General features: G+C 38.3%; 1 protein-coding gene across 9 annotated transcripts in view; it reads left to right on the top strand.

Annotated features, from left to right (window-relative positions):
• Window positions 1-24,382, top strand: part of PCDH15 (protocadherin related 15) — a 1,355,521-nt gene that overhangs the window by 580,560 nt on the left and 750,579 nt on the right. The window contains exon 1 of one of the 9 annotated variants that reach the window (XM_073353681.1): window positions 3,698-3,772. The exons of the other annotated variants lie outside the window; for them this stretch is intronic. The gene's annotated coding sequence lies outside the window, so the exon portion shown is untranslated. Of the gene's footprint in view, window positions 1-3,697; window positions 3,773-24,382 lie in introns of those variants that run through there. 9 annotated transcript variants of the gene reach the window in all.

The raw sequence follows: 24,382 nt of genomic DNA on the forward strand, positions 1-24,382 counted from the left end.
TAATCTACTCTAATAAAAACTGGATGAAAAATCACAAGAAGCTGCTATTCTGCATTCCAAGCAATATTTATATAGATCCAAAGAATAAGTAAACTGTTGAAGGGGGGAAAAATCTGAAATATGCAGCACGAACTGGCCTTGATGCCAATTTGAGATAAAACTGTAAACACAACAAACTTCAATTTGTTTAATAACCAATTGCTACTGTTCCTGGATTTGTGAATATGAAAGCTCAATGGGGTTTAATTTAATCCCTCACTGTGAACAGATGGACAGATTGCCGGCCTCTATGTAGCTGATCCCAGAGCTCACTACTTCTTCCAATCTGAATTACAATCAGGTTTCCTTACACCCTGCCTGTTGGCAGCAATAACAACGAAAGAAGTGCCAGCAGAATCAGATCAGATGTGGGTCATTGTGACATGTCTTTATGCAAATGTGGTTTACTTTTTATCACATTGTACTTAAAAATTCACTTCAACTGGAGTTGGTCACAAAGAGTTTTTTTTGTTGAAGTACACTTTAATGAGCCTACTAGTATTACTACAGTTAAGAGTCTGTCAGCATTTTATTATAAACTCCTATTTTCAGGGATTTATAACTCGGCCAAAACCTTTACTCCAGGAGCAAACCAACTACATTGAAAGTACAAGATCAAAGCCAGGAGCAATTTTTAATCTAACCCTCTCCCCCCCCTGTCACTTTAGTTACAATGACTAAGTTGCTCTTCTCTAAAAGTGAGAAAATAAATTTCATTTCAGCAAGATAGTCAAAATGTTTAATCAGATTACATGTAAAATGATCCAGCATTTTGTCCCAGTGTAATTAAACCAGCCAATTTAGGCTTTACCCCTGGAAACACTTAGGCACATGCATAAAATGTACTGATGAAAGTGGTATCATTGACTTCAATGGGACTACTCACATAGTTAAAGTCAGGCATGTTTGTAAGGATTTGCAGGCTTAGGGCCTTAGCTATTAACAGGAAATAGGTCCCAGTGTCATTAAGACCTCCATCCAACCTTCAGCACATCCAGTTTTTTTTCTCATTTTCTCTTCCCCAGACGTACTGTTTTAATATAGTAACTACTCAGTAATGAGACAACTTGTCCCTTAGTTATAATATATGAAATGGTTCTTCAAATTATATAAAATACTTAAATTGACTCAAAAGACAAAAATGAAAAATATCATTATACAAGTATATAAAAACACTAAACAAAGTAGACTGTAATATTGCACTATAGTAGATGGATTGTAGACATGCATTGTGTTCACCTAGGCACTTTAGCCCAAATCCACAAAGCCGACTGCAATGCAACTTTTAGGTACCTAGGCATCCAGTGGGATCAACAAAGCCTGAGTAGATGCATAAGAACACAGGAACAGCCATACTGGGTCAGACCTATAGTCCATCTATCCCAGTATCCTGTCTTCAGACAGTGGCCACTGCCAGGTGCTTCAGAGGGAATGAACAGGACAAGCAATCATCAAGTGATTAATCATATTATCCACTCCCAGCTTCTGGCAAACAGAGACTAAGGACACTCAGAGCATGGTGTTGCATCCCACAGTATCCCCTGGCAATGAGTTCCACAGGTTGACTGTGTGTTGTGTGAAGAAATACTTCCTTTTGTTGTTTTTAAACCTGCTGCCTATTAATTTTATTGGATGACCCCTAGTTCTTGTGTTATGTGAAGGAGAAGATAAGATGTCCTTATTCACTTTCTCCACATCAGTCAAGATTTTATAGACTTCTATAATATCCCCTCTTAGTTGTCTCTTTTGCATGCTGAAAGGTCCCAGTCTGAGCTTCCTATACAGTGCCTGGCAAAAGATAGGCACCTAAGAATGGGATTCACAAAAGCCAGGATGCCAATCAGTGAGCAACCTAAATCAGCCAATAGCAGATGCCATGGAGCGGAATGTGTCCTAAGCCCTGCCCGTTACCCATTTAGGTGCCTAAGCCTGAGCTGAAGGCAGGCACCTATCCACTTAGGATCCGTATCTGGGAACCCTTCCTAGAGTCAGGTGCCTCAGCTTTTTCTTGCCAGAAAGGCAGTGGCACACCTTACTGCTGGGGTGAGTGGAGGCCTCCTTTATAAAGCCAGTAGCTAAATAGTTAGGGTACGCATGGGGTGTGGGCAGAGGCTGATTAGGGATTTGTGGGGCCACTCCTTCCATAGTTAATAAACACAGAGTTAGGACAGGGTATGAATTAAATATGAACGCTTTGTATTAATGTACTTTTTTGAGTAATTTTAATTTAATTCAGATTTAATTTAATTCTGATTTTTTTTTAAAAAGTAGATTATATTTGAGATGGATCTTTGACAGCCCTAGAAATTGCTATTGTCCCTTAAACAAAGAACAGGTAAAGCATAATCAGGAAATGAGCTGTTGTAGTGTACAAACACATTATTGTTTTCATAAAATCTGTGTAACTTTGAATAAACCATCCTAGAGTGCTGATCACTCGCTTCTCTCTGTATCTTGGTGGAGGCATGACACAACCCTGTTAATTTAGGGTAGATGGATTCACAAACATATAGGCTTTCCATGACACAGTTGTTTCATGAAGCAATTTTATAAAATCATTCATAGTTCAGAATTGGTACAGACAGAATCCTCAATTTCTCACAGCCCCGTATTCCATTGCAGATGTCCAAGATACCCAGTCCCCATCACTGCAGTTTGTCTTTTTGCTGTCGATTGTGCAGTTACTTTTCATCAAGGAATGCTAAAAGCCTGACTTGTTTGCACTCGGGCATCATTGTTTAAAGATGAGTACAAATTCTTGCAACATGCAGTTCCCATTTAGTCAGTTACGGACACAGCCTCTAGAAAGGGTAATGCCCTTTGTAGAAACCCACCTGCTCTTACTGAACATTCACATCTTAATAAGATTGATTTGTTTCTGTGCAGTCTTACATTATTTCCACTTTAAAAGACTGTATTGTATACTTTTTGCAGAAAGAGAGAATTTTAACAAATGGCTTTTGTAATTTAATGAAGATGAATAAAAGAATAAGGGAACTAGAAAAAAAAATCTTTTACTTTTCTTTCTACCCAGTGATTTGGTTGACTTTATTTAGGGTAATGTAGATTTAACTAGCTGTAATGCCTGTGGTGAGAAGGGCTTTAAAGAGATTACGTCTTTCTTGTCAAATGATATTGTAAATGAATGTAAGCTGCTGGGCTCCTTTGCCACTGAGGTAGAAAAAGCAAACAGAGCCACTAGAAAAAGCTGATTGGACACAATGCATTAAAGAAGCTAGCACTGATTATTAGTGGGACATCAATTTGTCTTTTGGGCTGGAGTAGCTGCTCCTAATTGGTGTGAAGAGCATAGTGGTCACTGTATGTTTTAGTCCTCTCCACTGTTTGCTGTGAGAGCAGGACAACTAATTGCTATTGCTTCAGTGCTAGTGAATCAATATGCCAAACTAATAGCTGCAGATAGAGGGCAGACAAAATCCTGCTAGAAACGTGTGGCTAGTTGCTTGTGATAACTATAGCAGTTGGAATGCATAGCAGAACATGGAGAATGATTGTGTGCTTTCTGGTCTAATACAAGGTATTTTTGTTGTTACTATTTTTTTTATATTCTGCTGAATGTTTGTTTCAAAATTTACAGTAATTATGTTTTATGTTCATCTTGAAACTAGATAGTGAAAATTGGATGTTCTGAAGATGCTCAGTAAACAGGCTTGGCAGAAAAAACTTGCAGTATAACCCTATGCTGTCTAAGCATGAAACTTTAAACTGCTAAGTAAGTTATTTTTTATTTAAATTGAAGTGAAGAGTTAAACTACCTGGAAAGGTAATCATTGTGGCATGTAATGATGGCCACATTAAATCATCTTTCAGATTTATAGCTGGAAAAAATGACAATGAGATGGTAAAAAACAAAATATTTTGGTGAAGGTAGAATACTCTTCTTCCTAAAACTCAGTCTTCTGCCTTTCATGTGAATATCATTCCCTCCCCAAAGATGAATGTTTTTGCATTTTAACTCTTTTTTTATGCTTTGCTCTTAATATTTCTTTCTCATCAATTCATAGTTGTACTGTGAACTAATGTTTATTTTCCTTATTGTATTACAAGGCTTTTACGTCAATATTGATTTTGATGTTTATGTAAAGGAAATAGTTAATAAGGAGATTACCAAGAAACATGAGACTGCATTTTGTTGTTTCTTTCTGTTTTCAGAGGTACTATTTGATTAAGCTAATTGCATGGATCTACATAGACAGTTTGAAGTGATATCTTTAATCTCTGTACTATACAATAATTATTGTGTTGAATTTAATACAAAGTAGTTGAAGTAATTTTCTTAGAATATTTTACTTGTAGGACATTATTTTGAAAACAATACTGGTATGTTTATATGTAAAGTTTCACCTTTATGATATAAGAGGGTTGATATAGGGTGTTAGCAAATACATCTACTAGAATAAGATCTAATTATGGAATTAAATCCAATTTGGTAAATTTGAATATAGTGATTTGCTGATAAAATGTCTTTACTCTTAATTTAATATACACTGCAAATCTAAATGCTGCTGTTACAAGAGGATAATATGTTCAGCTTGTGTAAGATTAACTTTAAATCCATATTTCATTGCTGCTTTTAAAGTCAGCTAATTTTCAAATATGGTAAGCTAATATGGAAGGGGGTGGAGTTGATACTTTCTATGACAAAAGAACAAATAACTTAGCAGCAGTGGTATGTTGTAAGAATTAACTATGATGTGAAGTACTGCAAGCCTGACACTAGAGAGTTTCAGATATATATAATTTCAACTACTCTGAGCTGAATTAAACTTGTGTTTTTATATATATAAGGAGACTGGAGGACAGTTGGCAGTGTTATTTGATGCGTACATCTATTGTGCTAGTCCTCAGGTTTCAGCAATATAATCCACCTGGCTTTGGAGTCACAGCCCTATCAAATAAGAATGCAATTAAATAAGAGCAGTGTTCTACTTAATGATGAAGTGCTCCTCTCTCAGCTGTTGTAATGATGTGCCAAGGCTAGAACATTAGTCCTAATCAGTGTTTCAAAAGTTTCCTTTGAATGTGAATGTGCAGGCTGTAGAAAACTTTGGAGCTTGATACCTGCTTTATAGCTATCTATTTGTGTTAAATCACTGGTTGGAATAATTGTATTGCCACCTCATATCATCTTTGCTCAGGTATGATAGCTTTGCCAGTAAGGTAGACTCCTGTAAAACTGTGGTGTAAAAGATTTTTAATATTCTTTGGAAAGCTTTTTTAAGCTTTGTTTTTTGTATTCATGTATTTATTTACTGGTGTATGGCATTCTGTGACAATCCTCTCTGCTGGAAGCATTAGGCAGATGTGAAATGATTTAGTTGGAGTTGGTCCTGCTTTGAGGACGGGGGTGGATTGGATGACCTCCTGAGGTCTCTTCCAGCCCCAATCTTCTTTGATTCTATGAAATTGTCATCACAAACAGAGAATATGTTTAAACAACATGAAGGCTCTGATCTTAAGCAAGGAAGTTTAAGTTAAGGATGGAGCCTAGTGTGGGAGTTTTTCCTTATCTTTGTTCTGTTGTGTCTAAGTGTCACAAGAGACTGAGTTCATTGTGAATAGGCACCATGTGTGCTGTCATACACACCTGGAAACTGGTGTCAGAGCCTCCCTATTCGGTTTCCCACAAGGATAAAGTTTACCTTCACCCTTACCCTAAGTTCTTGACAAAGGTGATCTCCAGTTTTCAAGTTAATCAGGCAATTTATTTACTGACTTGCTTTCAGAAGCTTCATACTCAGAGATGGAGAAACCTCATTTGTCAGATGTGAAACCAGCTTTAGATTTCTACCTGGACTGTACTAACAACTAAACACAGTTGTTTGTTGTGACTGCTAAGAGAGTGATGGTCCAGTCAGTTTGCACTCGGATGATTTCATCCTGTATTTCTTTGTGCATATGTTTGTGCTACCAGTTGGCTAATACGACTTCACCAACTACGGTGTTGGCCCATTTGATTAGGGTGTATGCATCATCATCAGACTTTCTCGCTCAAGTACCTATTCTGGACACTTGCAAAGTGGCAACTTGGTTGTCAGTGTAGACATTTAGTTTTCATTATGTTATAGCCCATCAGTCCAGGAGTAATGCTGCTTTTGGATGTGCTTTTCTCCAATCTCTTAGTAGAGTCCAAGTCTACCTCTAGGCTATTCTGCTTGTGAGTCACCTACAGTGGAGTGGACATCTGCAATCACTCAAAGAAGAAACAGTTACCTACATTTTCATACCATTGTTCTTTAAGATGCATTGCACATGTCCATTCTATAACCTGCTCTCCTTCCCCTCTCTGTAGGAATCGATCCGGTCAGAAGGAACTGCAGGGAGGCTGGGGTGACTCCAACTTCTTACATCTGCATGTAGTGGCATAGAATGGCAGAGGGCACTCAAGCTGCTTTGAGGGGTACTGCTCAGGGAAAAAAGTTCTCTGACAACTGGGCATACATGCACCTACGGTGGAATGAATGGACATGTGTAACATCCCTGAGAACAAGTTACAGAAAGATAGCTATCTGTTTCTTATAGTTAACCTAACAGGCAGCACTAGCATGTACCATGTGGTTAAACTCAATTACTAACTAAATAGCTAATGGTGTTTAATCCCTGTCAGTGGCTTCAGCTGGTATACTGTTGCTTTCATGAACTTCTTCTTTTTGCAGTGTGCATAAAGACTAACACAGCCCAGTTTGACTGTCTTAGCTTTGTCCTAACTATGAGTGATAGCACATCCCTTTATGCATTGCCTCACTTGCTGATACCACTCTATAGAAGATGGTCATAACAGGGTGCCAAGGCTCTTCTAATGATCTAACCTCTCAGTAAATTAAGAGTCCTGCATAAAGTTCCTTAATTTTTGTTGGCTCAGTGTAACAAGTTTAGTTCGCACCCACCTTTGAACATCCATGGTGGTATTAACGAACCAAAGAATACGGGGTTTGTAACCTTTATGTTGAAATGTTACCAATTAATACTAGTTGCTTAAAATAAGGGTGCAATAAAACTCAGCTTAGTTTTCAGTTTGAACCTCTAGGTCAGTTACAGAAAATGTATTTAGTGGAGGACTCTGAATGGTAAAACCCCCTCTTTAGTCAAAAGAAAAATGACTAGTTAATCAAACAAGCATGCAATTACTGTACAATATTAGTTATACTTTCAGTAAAAGATGAAATAGTGTATCAATGGGCGATCAGTCCACTGACAACACAGGCTAAGTACAGACTTATAATCCTGGAACCTAACAGTACCCTTTTGATATTAATCAGAGCTCATGCCAATATTAACAAAACTGCTCCTTTTATAACCCATTATAATACTAATTAACATTAAACCCACCTATTACCATAGTCATGTGTCTGCCACCTCCTCACTGGTTGGTTGTTGACATTACACATTATTTAAATTCACATCTGCACCAATGTCCTTTCCATACTATCTATGTAGATTGACTTTTATTAAAATGTTATGTCCTTGCAAACTTCAATTTTCCCATCTTACTATTGCCAACTTTTCTCACACTGACAGGTTTCAGAGGGATACCCATGTTAGTCTGTATCAGCAAAAACAATGTGGAATCCGTGTGGCACCTTAGAGCTTATGCCCAAATAAATTTGTTACTCTCTAAGGTGCCACAAGGACTCCTCATTGTTTTTTCTCACACTAGCAACCGCTATTTCCCATACTCTTCTACACTTAGGATAAAGCCTAATTTCTGCTTAGCAGAAGCTAGAGTTATCTGGAGGGAGTCAAACTCAAGGAGTAAATTTAGGCTCAGGTTAATTTTTTGTATTGGTTTTTGATTAACACTAAAGCCAAATACCATGAATGTAGGTTTGGGCACTAGCTGAGAATCTGTGTACTCTGCTCAAGACTGTAGAGCATCTGCTTAAGCAGGGAATCAGTGATGGGTTGCAGAGCCAGTCTAATTATGTATAGGTGCACATGTGGTTGAAATTTGATATGATTGGTTCTGGATGTCTTATGAGAAATTAATTTGGTTTCCCAGTCAATTTCCTAATAGGTGGATATATCTAACACAGTTAACACTCTTGCACTCTTTTTAAAATGAAACCTTAGCAGGGAGGGTTATGACTAAATGATCATGATCGAGTAAACTATTCTGCTTGCATTTGGATGGGATATGTCCAGATCAGAGTTGTAGCAGAGTTGCAACTGCAGTAGGCTAGAATAGGAAGTCTTTATTGTGGTTGTCTGTGCTGTATCTATTCTGTACGTTCAGTGCCTTTCACATCGTGCTACAAGCACTAAATCCACTAAAACAGAAATAAAAATAAATGTATACTAACTGATGCTTAAGGTCTGACTGAGTGTTTGCTGTTTTGCATCTTGTTTAGTATTTAAACCTCTGAAAGTTGGTGTGAAACATTATTATTGTGACTTAGAATAATTTACACTTGCTTTGCACTCACTTGGCTCATGTGTAAATGACTAAATAAGATGTTAGGCAGTGGAAAATCAACTGCTTCATTTTTATGTAGGACAAAGTTTAATAATAATTGTCCCCTGAAAAATGCAACTTGAGGTAATTTAAATTAAATAAAGGCAGCGGTGACACTGCCTTAACGATAGCATCATCAATGTCTGGGTTATAAGTAAAAGGGAATGGCAGGAGTAGTTTCAAGATAAAAGGAAAACAAGACAACCATTTACTTCTGGTATAAAAATTGAAGGATTGCATAATTCATCTATAGTGTTTGCTTCTTACTACACAACTTACAGAATCATAATGAAATGATAAACCGATTAGAGAGGATTTTTTTTCCTCTGCCATTAACATGCAAATGTTTTCTGGCTGTGCCAGATGTTTAGCTTCCATAATTTGGAAGTTTCCTTCATTTTGAATTTAGTGAAAGGAAAGCTTGAACATGTCCAGCAGAATTAAAAACAGTTTCCTGTATAAACTAAGACAGCCGCTTACTTAATGAAGTGCATCATTCTAACAGCAAGTCTAGCTAATAAATGCTTTCCCTGTTGTTTTAGACAGGTGTCCGAGTGACACTTTTCTGATTCTGGATCACTGAATCCGTAAGGAAATGCAAATTGTTTGTCTGAGAACAGCTTCCTTTAATTTTGTTTTAACATTCAGAAGGCAAGTTTATTCCATACTCTACATTTCGCAGTTGGGCTCCTGTGAAAGGTACTGAATTTGTAGGTATAATTATTTGATATTACATTCAAAACTTGATAAGATTAGATCTACTGAGAGTTCAAATGGGGCAAGACATTTTTTACTAAAAGTTTCAAAGTAACAACTCTCAAATTCATTGTTATGCAATCGCTATGGAGTGTATACTGAATGTGCTTAATGTGACAAGTAGATACCAAAACAATTATTATAATGTCTGCAATATGCATATTACAACCTTGCTTTACAGTTTCAGTGGGTTATGAATTAGTGTTATCCCAATTATAATGCTTTATAACCCAACTGATTTTAAAATACATGCATGATACTGGCTAATGTCCACTGGTTTTCTTATCAGTGCTCTAATAACTTATAAAATTAGAATGAAAATACAATTAATTTAAACATTAATTATAAAAGCATAGCAAAGGCTGTAAACAGATCAGCTTTATAGTTATATTGATTTATAGGCTTATGTTGTAAACAGTATGCACAGTATCTTACCCCACACATGGAAGGTATGTTTTGTTTTGTTTTTTTTTTCCTGTGTGAAATTAGCAAAAGGTGCTAAAGCATTCATTCGTACCTTTCTGTTGTTGCTGAAATGTGATAGTGCTTCACTTTTCCAGGCTATTATGGGCATTAAGTAAAGCCTTATTTAGTACCATGTGATCATTCTTTTCCACAGAGCGATCATCTGCTTTACTGTATCTGACTGCGTATGCAAGAACTTTCTCATTGTAATGTCTGATGTGGTGGAGTCTATTGGCCCTTCTCTGTTTTCTGCTGGAGTCATTGGTGCCTTGACACTCCCCTGCTCACGCCTGTCTATCAATCAGATTTAGTCCTGCAGAGGCTTAGAATGGCCAGGAGGAAACACTGACCAATCAGGAGCCAGCAGGCCAATTAAGAAGGCTTGCCTTGCCTGCACCTTTTTTTTCCGTGATAGAGCTGGTGAGACTAGGACAGAGGGAGAGGAGCTCTTCAGTGCTAGCTAGCGCATTGCCTTAAAGAACTGCAGCTAAGTGCTTGCCTCTGCAGTTCTTTTATTTAAGGAGCATACAGCCAACATATGAGTTTTTATTTTCATTTAACTGTATAGAAACTGAGCCTGAGCTTATGGCACAGGCTACCCAGCTCCAAGTAGCCAGCCAAAACTTGTGGGCTAAGGCAGGGACCACCAGGAGTACCACGTGTTGCCTCAGGAGGTGCTTTAGGGCAATCCATCCTGAAGGACATTCTGCTCTTGCACGACTGCAAAAAATATTTAGGAGTTTCTTTTCAATAGGATTACATCCAAGTGCATGCACACTTTCTCTTTCTGTTTTGGGAGAAAATATCTAATTTCATATAACATGGCTTACTTTAGATTGGAATACTATAATATTTAAAAACAGTTCTGTGTCTTGTTTCTTGAGGGGTCACGTCCCTTTTACATTCTAAATGGTTGAATGCCACCCCTGAGTGTATGTACAGTAATTCTGCTGATTAAAAATTGGAGTGCTTTTCTTAACGAAGAAATACGTTGTTTGCTCTTTTTGACTGAGCCCAGAGCCCGTGAAGACTTTTCACTCAACTCAGTGGCATTTCAGTGTCTGGCTCTGTGTAATGTATCCACATCCAAATGATTGATTCTAAAATTTCAGGGAATGCTCTAAGTTCAATGGCCAGAACCCTACTGATTTTGGGGAATAAGAATAGTACTATACTATAAGAATAGTAAGAGGGGGGAGGAAGGGAATGAGGGTGTGCAACCATCCTTACTATGTTGGGTGTGTGTGGAATCAGGAACCATGGTGGAAGGGAAAAGAGAATAAGAGGGCACACAGAACCCCTGCTGCAGGGCCAGGAGGGAAAGATAAGGGGACCTGATATATGGGGGGAAGACTGGGATGGAATGTGAACAGAACCCCTGCATCGGGGGAAATTGAGGGACCCCTGGTATGGGGGGAGGAGGAATGGGGTGGGGTCCTAGAGAGCCCCTGCTATGGGGAATAAGGGAAATGGAGGGCAGCGGGGTGGGGGGGGGGGAGGGAGTGGGAATATGGATGCACACAGAGCTGCTGCTATGCAGGTAGAGATTGAGTGGGGAAAAAAAGTGGCACATTGCAACCAGCAGTGCAGGAGGAGAACTGTTCAGGCTATTTAAATACTGGCCTGGTGGCAGCCCTAGGCACAAACCTGGTCAGGGTGCCCCTTTAATTGAGAGCCTTGTGCAACTGTACCGAGGGCACATTTGTTAATCTGGGACTGCATGATATACACACCTACTGGCTGTTGGTGGCAGTCGCTCCTGCCCCCATTAGGTCTGCTGTTGGCACAAACAACTTTTCCCCATCAAATACAGAGTGAACCATCTTGACAATGTATTTGCTTATGCCTTTTAAAAATGGTGCTTTCCAAACCTCTAAAGTCTGAGCCCTGCTTCAGGGAAGTGGCAATCCGTGGTCTCGCTGCCCCACTTCCTTGCAACCATGCCACATTCTAAAAGTCTCCACAGTTTACTGCATCTTTTTTTTTCCCCTGTGCTCCCGCCTATTCACATAAACTTGAGGAAATACTGATGTGGATCTCCATAACATTCTTCCTCTCATTTCTTGGATGTTTGATACTATACGTTGTTTGTTTTTTGTTTTTAATCCTCTGAAGCTTTTTGAAATGCAAGGAAATGGTCCACTTTGGAAAGGAGTCGGAACATCTTGATATTCATCTGTTGTGAGCTTAGGAATTCCTTTTCTGGACATAGAGGCTAGATTTTTTTTTTCAGTTGCTCTATGGGGTATTTTATACATCTCCAGTATTTGAGTGATCCTTTGTAAGGCAACTATAGCATCAGATGAATTTATGGAATCATTCCAAGTCTGATAAGTAAACAGCCTGAAGTTACAGGCATGCATGATGGAAAAACAAAGAAATCAGAGAAGAACATCCTTTTCTTTACCAGTTTCACAAGCAGTGCTAACAGCAGACTTCTGTAGAAATGTTTTATGATTTTGCCTATCTTCTGTCTATGAAAATAAGATTATGAATATTCTCACCTTGGCTTTCGAGTGGAATATACAGTCTTCCTGGGCATTACAGCGCTAATAAGCGATGGTCACATAAACACCACCCTATACTGGAAACCTACTGACCGCTATTCTTACTTACATGCCTCCAGCTTTCATCCAGACCAATCCATTGTCTACAGCCAAGCTCTAAGATACAACCGCATTTGCTGCAACCCCTCAAACAAACACAAACACCTACACAATCTCTATCAAGTGTTCTTACAACTACAATACCCACTTGCTGAAGTGAAGAAACAGATTTGACAGAGCAAGAAGAGTACCCAGAAGTCACCTACTACAGGACAGGCCCAACAAAGAAAGTAACAGAACGCCACTAGCCATCACCTTCAGCCCCCAACTAAAACCTCTCCAGTGAATCATCGGAGATCTACAATCTATCCTGAAGGACAATCCCTCGCTCTCACAGATCTTGGGAGACAGGCCAGTCCTTGCTTACGGACAGCTCCCCAACCTGAAGCAAATACTCACCAACAACCATGCAACAAAAACACTAACCCAGGAACCTATCCTTGCAACAAAGCCTGTTGCCAGCTCTGCCCACATATTTATTCAAGGGACACCATCACAGGGCCTAGTCACATCAGCCACACTGTCAGAGGCTCATTCACCTGCACATCTACCAATGTGATATATGCCATTATGTGCCAGCAATGCCCCTCTGCCATGTACATTGGCCAAACCGGACAGTCTCTACACAAAAGAATAAATGGACACAAATCAGATGTCAAGAATTATAACAGTCATAAACCAGTCGGCAAACACTTCAACCACCCTGGACACTCAATTACAGACCTAAAAGTCACAATTATTCAACAAAAAAACCTCAAAAACAGACTCCAATGATAAATAGCAGAACTGGAATTAATCTGCAAAGTAGACACCATTAAATTAGGTTTGAATTAAGGCTGGGAGTGGATGAGTCATTACACTAACTAAAAACTATTTCTGCATGCTAATTTTCCCCCTATTGTTACTCACACCATCTTGTGAACTGTTTCAAAATGGGCCATCCTGATTATTGCTACAAACATGTTTGTTTTTCCTGCTGATAATAGCCCACCTTAATTGATTGGTCTTGTTAAGAGTTCGTATGGCAACCTGCACTTTTTCATTGTGTGTGTGTGTGTGTGTATGTATATGTATGTATATGTACGTGTGTGTATATATATAATATAAAAATTGTCTTCCTACTTCATTTTCCACTGCATGCATCTGATGAAGTGGGCTTTAGCCCATGAAAGCTTATGATCAAATAAATTGGTTAGTCTCTCAGGTGACACAAGTACTCCTGTTCTTTCTGCTGATACAGACTAACACAGCTACCACTCTGAAAATAGTCTGTTGGCTGCTCTTGCTGTCCTTTCTTGAGGTCTCTGTTTCTGCTAAAGCTGCCAAGGTTTAGGAGTGTCTAAGAGGGTAACTGGGTAACTTGGGAAGGAGCTGAAGACAACTGTTCTGGGGGGTGAGAGTGTATGGAGGAAGATGGGGGCATCAGGGATGGTGACTGAGGGCTGGGTGGAAATTGGAACCAGTTGGGGGACAGGACTTGCTGGGGATCAGTACTACGCACCCGCCCAACCTTTTGCCCCGGCCTCCTCTTTGTCTCCTTTGCTGCTTACCTGCTCTTTCCCCAGCTGAGAACTAGCAGGAGGAGTAGCAACACAGAAATCAGTAGGCTGCCAAACTCACCAGGATCTCTAATGGCCACGTGCCACAACTGCAGGCCATTCTTGCAATTCCAGTGAATGTCTGATGTGGACTGAGAAAAGGTAGAGCTGGTCAAAACCAGATTTTCCATTTCACAGGAAATTCTGCAATTGCAAAAACACTCTTCATACCAAATTGGAATAAAGCATGGAATTTTAAAAAATCCTGGAAAACAATTTTTTTCTAAAAATAAACAAATTTTCAGGTCAATTAAGTGTTTTGTTTCAATAAACCAAAATGTTGCACTTCAGGTTTGACTTCATATTTTCTAAATTAAATTGAACAAAAAGCTGTTTCAGAGCAAAAAATAAAAATGAAGCATTCATTTCTGATGTTCACTTCCATGTTTTTTAAATCAACATTTACACAGAATATTTCAATTGCAATGAATCGGCATTTTCCACAAGAAAAATGTTCAGTTAGAAAAATGTTGGCCCACAGGTCTGTGTCCCTCAAAATTGCACGACCATTTTGCAATGTCTTCTCTTCACCTTTATAAATAAGTGATTAGTCTTAACTCTCAACACACAGTTTCCTGCTGTGATCCCTCTTGAAAAGTATCTTATCTATCTTTCTTAGGCTTCCATTTTAAGCCCCCCATTTTAGGGAGAGGTTTGCAATCCTATTCCAAACATGCATTGTTTTGAAAATTTAAGTCTTATACTCATTGTTTATTCCCTTAACAAATACATATTAGAGAATATTTTGTCTGTGAAAATAAATGTATCCGTCCTTTTAAATTAGGAGATCAGAAATCAACTTATTTTCTAGTTCTATGCTTCTCCGTCTCATATGCAGCTTCCTCTCCCTCCTTCTGTGGAAGAGGAGAGAAAAAAAAGGCAGTTTATTATTCCATAGCGTGAACCTCTGCTTTTGTGTAAATAGCTTAATTTTTTTGTTTGGAAAAACAGTTGGCATGCACTGTAAGTTTTAAAATCTCCGAAGGATGCTCAATATATTGAGCATCTGTGGTGCACACCACCAGAATTCAGTAATTAAATACCTTTCAATTGTCGTATTGGTAACAGGAAGATGTAAACTGCTATCAAGAGTTTTTCTGGGTCCTGCTTCCACTACTGAAGACAAGATGGCTAGCTGTTCCTCAGATCCTAATTCTTTAGGATAGCAGCCAATGAGAAACTCATTCTGGAGTCTTTCAGCTAGCCTAGTGCTGCTGGCGTCACCATACTCTTCCATTTTCTGGCTCACTAAAACTTGCTCTTTCTTTACAGTTTGTTGGGGTTTTTTTGTCCTGCACTCTTCCGTGCTCCCCCACCCACCAGTTTTGCTCAGAGTAGAAGAGGAAGAGAGAGGCAAAAAGGTAACCATTTGTGTGACTCTGTTTATCTCAAGTTGATAAACTAGCTCCCTGTGCTCTCTGGTGGTGCAGCCCAAGGTCCACCATCAGAGTTTCTGGACAAAGCAACGCCTTCCACTTCCTAAATTTCATTGCCTCAACACACCTTACTGTGCCTGGGGCGCTCCAACTAATGCAGTATAAAGTAGAAACATAGTCATAGCAAAGTCATTTTTGCACAGAACTATTTCAGTATAATTGGAATTGGAATTTTCCCATTGAAACAATGCAGAACTTCCATTTTATTTCGTATATTGAATTTGTTTCATTTGAACGTACTGTAAGCAGCCTCCACTGTGTATGGTCACTTCCTTTTACTGATTCCCTAAAACAGGACTTAGGTACAGCATGTTAAATTCAGAATAGCATTTAAACCACAACTCCTGAAATGTCTTCCTTTTGTTAACCTAATCCAGATTTTAGGTTGTACACGTGTTTTTTTTTTTTTTAAATTTCCCATAGTGAGAATCATAAGCAGAGTATATCAAAATTTCTAATCACATCCTATGGCTGCAATTATTGTAAATCCTGCCATTGGATTAAGTTACACTACTTTTTTCCCCTAATTGCTATTGGTATTCAAAAAATACCACAAGAAGCTATGATTCCCCAATGCCTTGTACTGCACATTAGGGTCACAAAAGCAAGTTTGCCTCCCTGTGTGCACCTAAAAGAAAATGGATTTTGCATTTTAAAAAACCTTCACTATACAATGATTTTTTTCGAATGTGAAGTAAAACTTAAATGACACATCTAGAATTTTGCCAGCTAATTAGGCAACAGTCTGAAAACACACAAATTCTAGAGATTAGGTTTGAAGTATTAGTACTACATTTTGACATTAAACTTTGCATATCAGAATGTTAAATGAAAATGACTTTCTACATTCTGAAAATTTTGTCTGGTAGCAATGCCTTGTAGAATTGACAAAATTGATAAATAATTCCATAAAGTCTGTCAGTAATTTTTCAAGTTACAGGAATGGAGCCATGTACTTAAATTTGAAGCCTCTCTCAGATAACTGTTCCTGTTCATTTAAAAACTAGCACCTTTCAGGGGGATATTTTTCAAAAACACAAATGGAAGCTGAGAACCTAACTACCTTTTGAAAATCTCCCCTTTAATACTTAAAAAAAAAAAACACCTGGCAGACAGGAACTCCTGAGTTATACTAGCCGCCTGCCTCAGTTTCCCCAGCTACAAAATTCGAATAAATTTTACCGACCTCACATGGGATTAGAAAGGAAGTTCTTCAGCTGGCCTTTCCATGTTCCCATGTATGGTTTTAAGGTACTTGCCATTGGAACCACTTATTCCTGCCTATCTGCTTTCTCTGAAGATATGAAAAAGGGAGTGACCCCAATTTATGTTCAGTTCCTCTAACCGCTGAACATAATGCAAGCTTGGCTTGCCCTCAGTTTTACAGGTTACTGATTTTTTTCATTTGTTCTGCCCTACAGAGGCTATCTTTGTTTTGTAGTTATTTAAATTGTCAGTCAACTTTCTTAAAGAAAAAAAGGTTGTCCATATGGTGTAGGATATCATATAGGCCTGCAAAAACGTGAGGGCTCTTGAAAACAGGGGCGGCTCTTCAAATATAGTAAACTAAATCTCACGATGTTTAAGTCCAGCATCAGACTGTGGAATTCTACTCTGCACATTTGAAAACAACTACAGTTATTGGTTAAGTAACCTTAGTGTAATGTCTGTAAAGCATATTGAAGATGAAAAGATATATATGTGATGAATGTTAGTGGTAGTGATAACAGTAGTAGCAGTGATATTGCCTTTGTAAAATAAATATTGGTTTTGGGCACCAGTTTCCCATCATTTATGATGGTGGTACAAATTACATCTCAGAATTTCCTAACTTAATCCAATGGTTGTCCAAACATACTTTTGTGATAAACCATACCATCTGATTTTTTTTTTAAAAAAATAAGGATCCCTCAACAAACCTCAAGTGATCACTGACCAGTAGGTGGTGGTCTGCAGTCACAGTCAGATTCAGAAAGACTGATTCTCTGCTAGTATGCTTGTTTAATCGGATGCTTTTAAAGAAAAGGGGGAGTGGAGAAAATTTAACCACCATGGGAATGCAGTTGAGAAGCTGAACAAAAGAAAAATCTGAGCTATTATTTACTCAGTCTATTTCATTGATACCGAGGAACATACACCTTAGTATCCTATACAATTAGCTACAGAACATACATGTTTGAGAGAAACCTCAAATTGCAGACTTTTCTTGGAAAATGTTTTATTTAAATGGTTAGTAACTCTACATATGTAATCACTTAATCAGTTCAGCTTCTTCCATAAATTAATGAGGACTTAGAATTCCACTTTCTAAATTACGTCTGAAATATTAAACATCTACAATTTAGTAGGTTTGCTTCTCATATTTATAGACTCGGCCAATTAACTTCTTCATATATAAGCCTGACAGACTTTTTGGGAATTGGAAAAAACATCCTCCTCAAGGAATTGGCTACAAGTGTAACCAGAATTAGCCACAAATGTAACCTGAATTAGTAACCCAAGATTATTTTGATATCATTTTTATGTATTTGGTTGGTGTGTTTACAATCCGTTTTGGTTCTTGCTCACAATGCAAAGAGAAATATTGCAACATCTCTGAAGGGGACAGAGAGGTGTGTCTTGCCTCCCAGGTAAATGGCCTGTGGAGTGTAAGAACAGCCGGGAGTAGATAGAATCTTCTGCAGAAGATTCTGAGTCCGGAGGAAACAAACACGATTGATTTAATGAACTTGGATTAAATAGTTCTACTGGCAGAAATAAAATGAGGCCCAGCAGAAAAGGGCCTGGAAACCAATGACTGGAAAGTGTTCTTTGGCGTACAGGCTGGTGAGATAATCCACTGGTTTACAAACATCCTATTACCTGGCTTCATTCAAGTGTGACATAGCAATGCTTCAGGAAATGCACCTTCTTCCGGATGGTGAAGAAAGAACACTTGGGTGGGTTCTGCTTATTATTCAGGTTATTAGTATTAAACATTCATAAAGAAGTTGGTAATAATAATTCTCCTATTTAGAAGGAATTTAAGAAGAATAATGTCCTCATAGGTAACAGCAATGTGTCTGCTCAATCATGGCGAATGTTCAAAATTTGGAGGTGCAACACCAACAGACCCCAGTCGTCGGCAGGTGGGATCAAATGTGAGGTCTTTGTAGCTTAATACATGAGACTCTACTGCATGAGCTGAAAGCCACCTGGCTGTTAGCTAAGGCTGTAGAGCAGACTCATTTTATCTCTCTCTCTTTTAAGTGGTCTTGGTGCCACTAGAGGGGATAGAACACCAGACCCAGAAGGTGTGTGGGTTACAGAAGCACTGACTTACATGTTCTCCAGTGAAAAATGGTGAGTTCGTCTATATATTACTTGAGCTTTTGGAAACATTATTGCCATGAAAAAGGGAGTGTTCATCTAGGTTCAGTACCTTTTTAATAACCCATCAGACAGTTAATTAAATATTGTTTTAATTCCATACTTAAGGGAAAGGAGGCATTTTCAGCTCTAGTAAAATTTGGATTGGCTGATGTGGAGACTGATTCAGTCTAGCAATGAGGGACTACATGTTTTGTTTCTTCTTTAACAAACCAACTAATGCAGTGTAATTTTTTTGTTAGTTACAAGGTGTCATGCTGGCTGAAGTGGTATGCAAACCTCAGGGAAGGCTGTCAAAAAGCAGGGTAAACACCCCCGAACTGGTGGCACATTCCATAATTAGATTTCACCAACCCAGTAACAAATGTGAACTGCTGAAGCTCTATACCAGTGTTACCATGAAGTCACAGACAGTCCCGTTGGACGCCCCAGTCTATCTTGCCACCCAGGAGAGCTGGACTTAGAGATAAATGATTGCTGTACACCAAAGTTCATAAAATATTTAGGTCTCTCCCAGTCCCAAGAAACCAGTCACTTACCCCAGGTCAATTTGTACCTTGGATCTCATATCGAAGACAACGTCTGTAGCCAATCTTGTAATAAACTAAAGGTTTATTAACTGGGGAAAAGAAATGAGACTTATTCATAGGGTAATGCAGGCAACATATATTACAAATGAGTTACAGCCTATGGTTCCAAAAGGTGACAGAGATGGAGTAATCTGTCAGCACTTAATTTATTTTAAGGCTAACCCCGGTTGATCCTGGGGATTTCTACTTTTGTTTCCTAGCTCCAGTTCTGTGAGAGTTGAGACAGCAAAGAAATGAAAAATCTTCATGACATCTATCTTTTCCCCTCTTCTAGAATTCAAACTGATTGGACAGACCTTCTGCACATTGCTAATTACCCCTGCACAGGCTAAGTTTTTTTTTTTTTTATTGTGATGTCTTACAATGGCCCAGTTACTTTTGACAGTCCTTGATGATGATGTCTCAGTTTACAAGTTCAGAGCAGGCATTTTTGTAATGATAAAGCAAAACTTTCATTTTACCTTGTAGCATGGGTTACGGACATTACAAGTAAGATTAATTCATGCAACAACTTAAAAGCCTTTTATAGAGTCTAAACACATCCTTACAAGTCTAACACCTATCTTGAACAATAGCGACCTGTACTAACAATACAGGCGAGCTTGTCAGGTTTCCAGTTATGAATTTGTCAATGCTCAGCTGGCCCCTATTGACATGGTAAGAGCTGGCCCCTTGTCTACCAGTGTCTCACATGTGTTTTACATTTTAAGAACATAAATTACTGTCGTTGGTCTTCTAGACTGAAAATTCAAAAATCATGAGTCTCTTAAAATTCTACTTGTTTTTAAAACCCATTTTGTTTTTTTATTTGCCTCTTGGTTTCTGAGCCACAGAGGTGCACTTGCTTCATGTTTCCAACCTGTTCTGTACACTCTTGAGTGCTAGAAATCTTATAAAATAAATAAAAATAGATTCTGAATATTGATTCAGCTTGATAAGTTTTCCAGTCTCTGTTGTAATACAAGAAGAGTTCCTTTTGTAATTTTCCACTATGTGAAAATGTGAAATGACTAAATCTTACTTTATTCTATGATGTTAAAGGAAATAATTGCATTTTTAAAGGCTTAGTGTACTTCCCTTTGTTGTAGAAAATGGAAAGCTAACTAAAGAAGAGAGAGTGCAATTTGAATATGGGAAAATTTATCGACATTCTTGAGCAATGAAAATGCTATTTACAGTATCTCCCAGAGTAGCACTGAGGACCACAATCTGTTTAATTTTGCACCGGGCATAAAATTGCTATCATGACTTTATTAACATCTAATTTAATAAATGTATTTACAACTTTGTCAGAATGGTCTTGATGAAATTTAGGTAAGTAATGATGCAGTCATAATTACACTGGCCTTAATGGCATGTGTGTAACTTTTTTTTTGTTCTTGTCTGAATGTGCAATTTTAAATCTCAGACTACCATAGCTACTAACAAGGTGCCTGAAATCATATTTTTAGAGGCAGTAGTTGCATGACTTACACTGAATATGTTCCTGATTATATTCAGATAAAAATTCAATGTTACCTTGCAAAATGTCTCTAGGAAATCTGAATTGACTGTGGTGAGAGTTGCTATTGCAGACTAATCCACATTGTCTGCATTGAGTTCCGTAAGCACTTGTGTTAAGGAGCTGCTGTTAAACCTTACTCAAAGATGTAAGTGGGGAATTTATCTTCTAGGGGGAGACATCTGTTCCTTCACACGTGTGTGTGTGTGTGCACGCATGGGTATATATAATATTTCAGTGTATTGTTGGCTACAGCAGAAATGGAATGAGATGTACATTTGAAAAACATTGTTCTCATTGGCAGTTTGATATTTTACCTATTCCTTTTACCTACACAATTCTTTATATTTTTCTTTACTGAACTGGTCTGTTCTTTAAGAAGTTCAAAGTCCTAGTTGAATCTCCCTTTTCCAATAAAAGAGAAAGGAAAACTTAGATTAAATCTGTTAGAATGGTTGAAAAAATTCTGCACAAAAAATTATTTTTTAAGTTTAGATTTGACTCTTCCTTTAGAAGCTTAGAATTCACAAACACCTTCAGACTTTCCTGAGAAAGTTTAACTTCTTTTCCAAGATCTCCATTTTTTTAACTGAAGTTCTACAGAATGGTGAGTAAAGACTATCTGATGTAAGAAAACTGGCCTTACTGTGTCCATCTACTTATCTTTCACAGTTTGATTGCTAGAATTATGTTTTAGCCAAAATCACACTCTCCTCCTAATAATAAAAACTAGAACCATTTATCTGCAATTTAATTTGTGTGAGTGTAAAAAACATTTTTAAAAGTTACACATCCTGCTGGGGTAGGGGGAGTCTTGTTCACTTATTTATTAGCTGTATCATCCATTATAGAGTTTATAGGTGAGAGAGAGACTTGCTGTTTAAACGTATGGAAATAGCTAGAAGTTACTTTTCATTGGTTCACCTTTCTTTGCCACTTTGATGGCACCTTTCTCTTCAGTTCCCTTACATTATACAAGGTTGGTGTTGCTACGCATTTCAAGAGCTTGTCCATCTAGCAAGGGAATGATATTCCCAAGCAGAATTGTCTGGATTAATTAATCATTCATAGCTGGAAAAGAGCATATGTATAGGAGCAAATTTTTATTAAACTAAGTATCTCAAAGAGCTTTTAATAAAATAATCTTGACAACTTCGATGTGAGGTAGATAACTATTAGTATGAAAGTTTTACATGTTGGTAATCTGAAGCCCAAAGAGGCTAACTGATTTGCCTTCAGTTACACAGTAAATCAGTGGCAGAGCTGGGAACATGTTATCCTTTGTGACCAAAGATGACACTGACAACGGTATTACCTCTTGTGATTATGGTTGTGGCTAAAAAGGCCAATGTGTGAGTGGCAGTCCTTTCCGCATTGAGTGCATATGTAGCATGTTACTGAGGGGAAGGGATCATAGTCTGAGCCTGCTGAATCTGCTGCTGTTTACAGCTCAACCTCTGTGCCTAAAGCTCCATATAGCGATTAATCTTGAACGGAGAAACCCCATCATTGACTGCTGCTTGCCAGCATGATATATCTGTTGCTGACGAATCGACTGCCAGCTGTTGACGTCTAGGAACATAACTTATTCCAGACTCCCACTACCTTGATGAATTTCGTGTTTGTGTGTATATATACATATATCATGAACTTCTCTGACATTCCATGAGCAGAAAAAGTCCTGTTAATCAAGTACATAATTTTGGCTCAAGTTTGATTAAAGAGTAATAGAGGCTTCAATCATGCAAACGCTTAGACATGTGTAACACTTTGCACATGAAGAGTCTGACTTTGTGGGACTACTAACATGTTTGCAAAATAGGGAGCATGGGATGTTATCTGAGGAAGGCTGTTAATTTGTACTACAGTTGTCAATTGACAAGTACTTGGTTTTCAAACCAATACAAAATTAATAGACTAATAAGAGAGGATGGTGTAATGGGTAAAAAAACTGGACTGGAACTGAGGCCAGCTAGACTCAGTTCCTTGTTCAGCCACAGATTTCCTGTGTGGTACTGGGCAATTCATCTAGACCCTGCAAGTGGCAATTTTTATGCATATATATATATTCTGTGACCTCATAACCTAAAGTAATTAACAATTTTTAGTAATTTTCCCTAACATTTCTGGAAGTCTGTTGAAATATTTTAAATACATAGGCATGTATAACCATATGCTGTGTTCAAGATCTGCATGCAGAGGGAACCTTCGCATGTGGATCTCCTTATTAGCTGAGTGAGAACCAGCCATTTCCGAAGTAGTATCTTCTCTTAGTTTTTACAGTCTTGTGGAGGACACTTCACAAGTTGGGAGATCATACAGGGCAAGGGAGAGAAAACTATCGTGGCTGGGAGAACACAGGAGGTAGCCCTGCAATGAATAGGGCAAGGTGGGTGATTCGTATTGTCTAATCCACTAGTGCTGTGAAAATCACTGAAGTGCGGGCTGTTTCTTTTATGGAGATCCCCTACCTGGGTTTCAGAGTAACAGCCATGTTAGTCTGTATTTGCAAAAAGAAAAGGAGTACTTGTGGCTTCTTAGAGACTAACCAATTTATTTGAGTGTAGCTCATGAAAGCTTATGCTCAAATAAATTTGGTTAGTCTCTAAGGTGCCACAAGTACTCCTACCTGGGTTGTATACCACTTTTTAAAGGGGATCTCTACGGGGAGTCACTCTGCCAGGGAGCACGGTGGTGGTGGTGGTGTTGTGCCAGAGGCAGAGACGCTCCACTCAGATGGACCTGGTCTCCTGCAAATTATGGAAAATGTAATCTTAAAAACTCAAACGCTTTTCAGATAATTATGAGAAATGGAGAAGGGTGGGGTTTATAATGAATTTCATAATGAAAAGTTGTAATGCCTGCTTTCCTAGTAAATGCTGTAATTAATTATACACACTAGATTGTAATGGACTGCTGTGTGTGTGTGCGCATTATATCAGTTCCTACAATGGAGAGTATTTAAAAAAGAAAAAAGCCTCCTTCCAATTGGCTAGTAAATATTTCCAAATGGGTAGAAGTGAGTGAACTTTGGCTAATATTTAATATAACTACACATTTGTAGGCCTTTTTAGCTCTTTTGTCATGTCTTGAATTGAATGCCCATGAAAGTAGAAAACATGAAGAAAATATCAGACTTTTTTTTTAACCTTCATTTCCCCCCCCCCCAAAGTTGAATCACAACAGACTTTGGGAGTGTGTGATGTCTGTGTCACTGTTTCAGGGCAACAGCAACTGTTTTCCCCCCACCACCCTCTTTGTGGCCTACCAAGGGCACCCACTTAGAAGTTTCCAGCTCCCAACCGTCTACTCTCCTGGGCAGACACCCACATCTCACTCCTTTCTTATTAGGTTTTTAAGGCTGCACAGCTCCCTGATTTACAGTCTGATATCCCCAGAAAACCAGAATGCCTAAACAAGGTAGTGTACTTTGCTTTCTCTCTGAAGGTTATGACCAGTTATAAGTTACCACACAACTTCTTCTAAGCCATAATTTTTATTCTTCAGGTAAAAGCATTACAGAGAAAATATATTAAAACAAAAGTTCCT

Source organism: Lepidochelys kempii, chromosome 7 (assembly GCF_965140265.1).
Source record: "Lepidochelys kempii isolate rLepKem1 chromosome 7, rLepKem1.hap2, whole genome shotgun sequence".
NCBI classification, from domain to species: domain Eukaryota; kingdom Metazoa; phylum Chordata; order Testudines; family Cheloniidae; genus Lepidochelys; species Lepidochelys kempii.